This window comes from Dendrobium catenatum, unplaced genomic scaffold (assembly GCF_001605985.2).
Source record: "Dendrobium catenatum unplaced genomic scaffold, ASM160598v2 fragScaff_scaffold_1238, whole genome shotgun sequence".
NCBI classification, from domain to species: Eukaryota; Viridiplantae; Streptophyta; class Magnoliopsida; order Asparagales; family Orchidaceae; genus Dendrobium; species Dendrobium catenatum.
This window is the reverse complement of record NW_021319700.1, coordinates 74,865-82,315: the sequence shown is the minus strand read 5'-3', so window position 1 is coordinate 82,315 and position 7,451 is coordinate 74,865.

Sequence of the window (7,451 nt, the reverse complement as noted above, 5' to 3'; positions counted from 1 at the left end):
AGCGAGAGCGAGCGAGAGAGAGAGAGAGAGAGAGAGAGTGAGAGAGAGAGATAGCAAGAGAGAGAGTGAGAAAGAGAGAGAAAGAGAGAGAGGAAGAGCAAGAGCTAAAGAGAGAGATAGAAAAATTGAGAGAGGGAGAGAGAGAGAGGGAAAGGAAGAGCGAGAGAGAGAGAGAGAGAGTGAGTGAGTGACAGAGATATATATATATATATAGTGAGATAGAGAGGGTAAGAGATAGAGAGAGGAATAGCAAGAGAGAGAGAGAGAGAGAGAGAGAGAGAGAGGGAGGAAGAGCGAGAGAGAGAGAGAGAGAGAGAGAGAGAGAGAGAGAGAAAGAGACAGAGAGAAAGAGATAGAGAGAGCAGGAGAAAGCAAGAGGGAGAGATAGAGAGAGCAAGACAGACAGAGAGAGAGATAGCAAGAGAGAGTGAGAGGAGGGAGAGAGAGAGAGCGAGGAGCAAGAGAGAGATATATATATATATAGATAGATAGATATATAGATAGAGAGAGGAGAGCAAGAGATAGGGAGAGAGAGAAAGAGGGAGAGAGCAAGCGAGCAAGATAGAGAGAGAGAGCAATAGAAAGTAAGAGAGAGATAGCGAGAGAGAGAGAGAGAGAGAGAGAGAGAGAGAGAGAGAGAGGAGAGAGAGAGAGAGCTAGAGAGGAGAGAGTGAGAGAAAGCAAGAGATGAACGTTGCATTTTGCATTACTTAAATAAAAGGAAAAGCATACAAAGTATGGAAATAAAGCTGTCTTCCCTAGCCAAAAAAAATAAAAGTGGGAAGAACTGGAACGATAAAGAAAACCATACAAGTATGACAACACTAACAAAAGAAACACGAGTCAGGAATAGCCCCTTTGATTCGCAAGGAGGCCAACCCCATATGCATGCCCAAGAAGTTCCAGTAGTGCTCAAAGAACAACCCCAGAGGGGGGAGATACCTGAAGAGGGGTTAAAATAGCCCGAAGGCTAAAAGATATCCCATTGCTCCGGCAGTTGTATGACCACTCCTGGCACCCTAAGGCATGGAATAAGGTAAAGACTCATTGTTCCTCAAAGGGGACAAAGTCCCCGCCAGTGTCATCTTGTTGATTCTTCCTCCGCTTCCTGGGCAGAGTGGCTATGGGTCCCAACTGGAGTAGCTGCTTCTCCAAAAAAGTCATCGGAGCCTTGTACTATCGTTTGGAAAGATTGACTGTTGAGGAGGGGGCATCATTCTCCGATATTGTGACACTGAAGGTAACCCTTTGTTCTGTAGATGTTTTGCCGCTTGGTTCGACGATCCTCTTGGAAATCTCCTCCATCCGTTGAAGTTCAGCATGAGAGAGCTGAGGCGGGGACTGAGGAGGCTCCGCCCCCTTCATATGTCCTTTGACTGGCTGCTCGGTAGGGGCTCTCAGCTTGTTTCTCTTCTTATGGGTCACCAGATTCCAATCGCCAAACGAGTCCTCCTCTTGCACCCCTTAACCGTGGAGATGGACGTAGCTTGCTGCCCCAGTTTAGAAGTTGGGCCGATCACGGGCAGCCCCCCATGCTGAGCTTGGACGTTTTGAGATGCTTGCCCCTGGGTGAGAGATGGTCCCTTAGTAGATGCAATAGGGATGCAGCTTCCTTTAGCATGGCCAATGGAGCCACAGTCAAAACAGAAATTTGTAAGGCCTTCATACTCCACCCGCTAGAAAAATCTGCCATGGATGCCATTGATCCAAACTCCTGGAAGTAGCTTTTGAGAGACATCAATCCTTACACAGATACGTGCAAAGGATGACCGTCCCCACTTGCTTGTGTGCGAATCCATCCATAGAGGCTCACCGAGCGAGTTAGCGATGCGAGTGATGTTGTTAAGATCCCAATAGATGAGAGGGAGCTGAGGCAGACGGATCCAGATTGGAGAGTGAAGTCCATGAAGGGAGTTGGGTGAGCAAGTAGAGTCCCACTTGTCCATCCCAATAATGTTGCCCGCAATGATCCAAGGACCACTGGAAAGCACGGCATCTCAGGCCGCATGACTCTGAAATATGCAAATGAACGTGTTTGGGCCTATAGTAATAATCTCAAATTCACCAAAGTGAAACCATCCCCGTTTAAGCTCCTGGAGAATGAAGGGGAAAGAAATGCGCCTTCCCATGAGCTTAGCCACAATAGCCATGTCAAGCTTGGCAATGTTGTCCTTGACTGAGTTGAGCTCAGGTTCGATGGTAGTCCCATCCTTCGCAAAGAAATGATCCCGAGACATCCTCTCAAGGGGCACGTTCTGAACCTTGTTCCACGCAAAGGGACTGTGCTGACGACCAAATGGCAGTGGAGGAACGGCCTTGGTAGGCTGCGGGTTTGGCAAAACTGCATCTGGGGCCTTGAATCCATTTCCACAATCACCTTGTGTGCATGATCCTGTTGCAATTTGCATGGGCTTGGCTGTAATCATAGGCGGTTCACACCTATTGCTATCAGAATCAATTTCCACTATGGAATCATCCATGTCCATCGACAGCCTAGCTCCACACGAGCTGGCAACAATTTCTGGACTTACCTGGAAGTCCCGATCTCCTGGGCGTTCCGATCCATTGCTTCGTCCAAGATGGTAGCAGGCCGGACCATGGCAGGGTGCTGGACGGTGCCCTCCTCCTGGTCATCTTCCATGCTGGAAGGTGCGGTAGAATCCCGCCCCGAGTCGTCCCTATCATTCACAAGGGAAACCTCTTGGTCGGACTCAGCAGATTCGACCAAGTTCATCTCCTAATGCTCATCAAATCGAGCCTCCTCCTTCAGACTAACATCATCCTCCATGGGATGCTGGCTGGACGTCCAACACGCCTCCCCCTTTTCACTGGCCTCGGTCTGTCCTCCCCCAAGCATACCTGTAGCCAGAGTGGAGATACCGATGGAGCTCATGATCAGCTCACGCACAGCCACCGGCTTGGGAACTTTCATACCCCGTTCCTTCTCAACGGCATCCAACATGCCTTTGAGATCTGCCGCCTTACCCGCCCCTTGGGTATTCTCCTTGCATCACACAAGGTCATTTCCACTGAACCAAGCGAGAACAAACCTTAATCGGTGCTTGAAAGTTTTCTTTGCCAGATCTGGCAGCCACCGTAGATCTGAAGCCTTTTTCCTCCCACACATCGCGTAGGGCTGCTCCTTTGGCGGGAGCGACCGAAAACCGGCCAATCCCAGGAGATCTCAACGGAGGGGCCGTCCTTTTAAAGTAATATCAAGAGTAGTGGTTAGATATAAGAGCAATTGATACTAAGGGTACGAATCAAATAGAAAAAATTAAATTTGAGGAGACTTTAGCCCTTATGTAGCCTAGCTTGATAGTAATAGGGATCTTCTAGTTTTTTCCTATCTTTAAACAGGTTTAAATTATTTTCAAATGGATAGTAAAAAGTGCTTTTCTTTAAATGGGTAGATAAAAGGTAGATAGTTATGTGAGACTCCGTAATCTTCTAGGTATTAAAAAATTTACATGTTACTAATCATGTGTTTAAAATTTAAGAAAGTACTTATGGATTAAAAATAGGCCACATTGAGTATGTATGAAAAGTTAAGTATTTTTTACACTAAAGAATCTCTTCCTCAAAGAAGTTGTAAGGACACCACTTTTATTCATAAAAGGTTAGGAGATAATAATCTTATTACTCAAGTTATATGCTTCATGCATTATCTTTATTGCCTTAAGAAAAAAACGAAAACAAACACTGACAAAATCTTGGATGACATTTATCGCAAATACTGATGAGTAGTGAATTTGAAACATGAGTTTGAGAGCTCTGAGACATGCGTTACTTTCTGTGCCTTTAGCATAAACAGCAAAATGATGGCAGTCAATATTTGAGTCAGTCAAAAATATTAAAAAATACTCTCTTATAGAAATATGATAATGTTAAATCTAAACTAATAATGTACACACAATGGGAGTTCCTCAATGTATTGTTATATAAAGCATTATAAGGGCTAAATTTCTATCTGATTCAAAAAGAAATTATATGAGAATAAATGGATCATTACTTTACTTAATACTAGACGACACTGATATCATATTATTGTGATCTTCATCTACGTGTGTAGATTTCAAAGCTGATCAACAAAGAAATTCATGGAAATCATGTGTTAAAAAAATTATGAGTAATTCTTCTATGAACTATAAAACTAGGATATGTTAGCTTTCTTTATGAAAAATTATTGAATACGTCTGATAGTTTACTAGGTGTAGGTTTGATAGAAAGAGTACTTAGAAACTTTTAATTTCAAGTAGAAACCCTTAGTTTTTTGTCTAACAAAAAAACTAGATTCAGTAGCTCTTTCAAACAGCTGAGCAGAAATATATACCTTGAAAGTAATGTGAGACAATCTTTGATTAAAATAAACAATCGTGAAGATTATTGTTTTTTAGTTGGCACTTCAATCTTCAGTTGATCCTAAGTATAATTTAGCATTAATCATATCAAAGAACCCTATCCACCACAAGGACAAAGCAATATAGACTTAAAGGAATAACTTCTTAGGGATATGTCTTCCAAAGGAAGATATTGAATTAAATCATGTGTCCTACAGAAACTAAACGATTCATAATTTTTTTCCAAAATCACTGCTTTTGAAAACTTAGTACTTTTAGAGAAACCAAGCACTGGCAGGTTTACTGATTTCATTCTTGAGATTGGAATCTAGCACTAATATTCAGGTGTATTATTACATTGTTAGTAGAGCTTATGGTTCGGGCTTTGCTGACCGCACCTCGTGGGGTATGGAATTTTTTAGTGACTTTTATCGTTCATTTTGTGCGGTGTGATTGCCTCTTTGCCCAGAGTCAAAGTAATTTTTGATTATCGTTGTGAAAATTACTATTAGCCAAGGTTTTATTTTCGTGTAGACACATGGGATTTATTCACATTATCTCCTTGGATACATGATGGGGAGTCGGGAGCGCAGGGAGATAGTAGGAGAGGTGGGGTGTGAAAAACCGAAGACAAGAGAAACCAAATGCGAACAAGCCGGCTGCGAGAGATGGAGAAGGACAATCCAGTGGTGGCCTAATGAAACGAAGCGTTGAACTGTCACTGTGCGGACAGAGCACCGGAGTGGGGGGTACTATCTATATGCTTGAGAAAGTCCAGTTGTATGGTCTGTAAAGGGGACGTGGTGGTAAGGGACCCAGCATAAAATTTTTGGGGGAGGGTGTTGAGGTAATGTGGATCTTAGTTTAGATGGGAAACATAGAACATAGCAAATTGTACGGAATAGGTGAATAATTACATAGATGGTGGGTCGCGTCGGATTATCAACCAGAAGGGATTTGAAGTGAGAGGGGAAAAGAATGCAGTGCCAACTAAAAAACGACCTAAGGGGTGACGGCGTTTAACGGAGGGTTTTGTTAATTTTAACCACAGAAAGCTCCCTCGGGTGTACCAACATAACTTTCTAAGGCAGAAAGTATATATTTCATTGAATTGGGCCAGAGTGATCTTAGCGCGTTAGCATGTTTAGGGAAAGGAGGTGGGGGACAGCATAATGCATCTTTCTATTTTTGTTAACTGACAATGAGACGCATAAAAATAGGGCCTTGTAAGACGATCTTCTCTATGAAATTCCGGATACAAGCTATCATCCAAAAAGTACTCTTTCTATCAATCACACTACACCCTATAAAAATCGTAAAGTTCAGGAGTTATCGTTCAATAATTTCAAAATCGTAAAAGATGCCCTGACGAGCAGTATATCACCTAGCCAATTGTGTTTGGGGATCCCCAAGGTTCATAACGCAGGGATATCTCCATTAAGGGGAGAAATTTATTTCCCTTTTCATGAGTTTCAAACCAGCAGTGTTCAAATGGAGTGATTCTTTGCTAGGATCGCTTGAATCTTTAACCACGAGATAACACAAAAAATAATGATTACAGGGTAAGCGTGGCATCTAGTAGTTTAGTTACAGGTTAGTTCGATACAATATGATTACTGATTTATTCCATATAAATTTCTGTTTTGATCAATAGACGTATTTGGCCTATATAATCCCTGAATATTTCACACTACACCAGTATATGCAGAGAAAAATCATTGGTGTGGAAATCGTGTTAGTAGATTCTGGCATGTCTTTTCAAGACCGTGTACTTATTTAGTTTAGAGTTACGGTTCCATTTCGTATCTTCTTAAGGGATATTGGTTTTATTATTCATAAAATTATATATTGGTGAATGCTGCTGGAATAACGTTTTGAAATATGTGCCGATCACATTCTGTTTATTATAGCAATAAAGACCGAAGAAAGTTAAAAGGCTCAAGGGTCATGCATTGTGTTGTTGTGTGATCTCCATCAATTTCAACTTTCATTTCGAAATGGTATCAAAATATCTCACCATTATTGATTGCGAATTATTTTCTGCAAGTTGTTAGTCATCATACAAAGGATTTTTGATATGCGGAGACAAACAGTACGTGGGTCTCTACAAAATTAAAGAATAAATCAAATCAACATACCCAACATTCGTAATTGATAAATGTATAGAAGTGTAATAACAAGGAGATTTGTAGTCTGGGCCCAGGCTAACTCTTATTGAATTGAATAGAAAGTGGTAAATGCACACACTACCTTCCTTATATGTATTAATACTAAACAGACGGTTATAACGAAGGTTTTCTGGGGAGGTTGGGTAGATACGAAAAAAAAATACACTTAACCTAATTACATACCGAGTTTAATCAAAGTGGATATCATACGTCAGTAAGTCCTGCCACAGCATATTATTAAATTCAAAATCCAAAAATACAAAAAAGTAACCACCTTCCTCACTATAATAAAATAATATACAACAATCAAAAGCAAATGCATTGGGGAGTTAAATCTGTAAAGGTAAAATTGGTGTAGAAATACCTAGAGTTAGGTTTTTGTTTACTCAACTGGGATGGAAAATCCATCTAATTATCTAAGAAAAAATCACCCCCCATTAAGCAAAAAGCAACTCTCAATGAGTTTAACATCACATTCTGAAATATTTAACGCCTTTATAAAAATTAGGGGAGACAAAAACGTAGAAAGATCCACTTATTACTTCATAAGGCTAGTTACCATGGGCTGAAAGTCTCCCTCAAAATTTAAATTTTCTATTTGATTGTACCCCTTAAAGCTATCAATCGTCTGGCTCATATCTAACCACTACTCTTGAATAATTGTATTTTATTTATTTTGAAAAACCCATTTAGTTCATTCTAAATATCACTGTTATCTTTTAAGTCGTTATTACTCAGAGGGTCAAAACTCAGGACCGGTAGAGCATTGCGAAATTAACTCTTAACATGACAAAAGCTTATAAACGCTTCATTCTTCATTGCGCACACGCTCAATAGATACTACAATTGTTTAAAGAAAGTTGTCGGGCCGCGACCAAGAACAAGAATGAAGGACTTACAGTGACTAATTATTTGTGGGTGGCTAACGCATTGTATTGAGGAT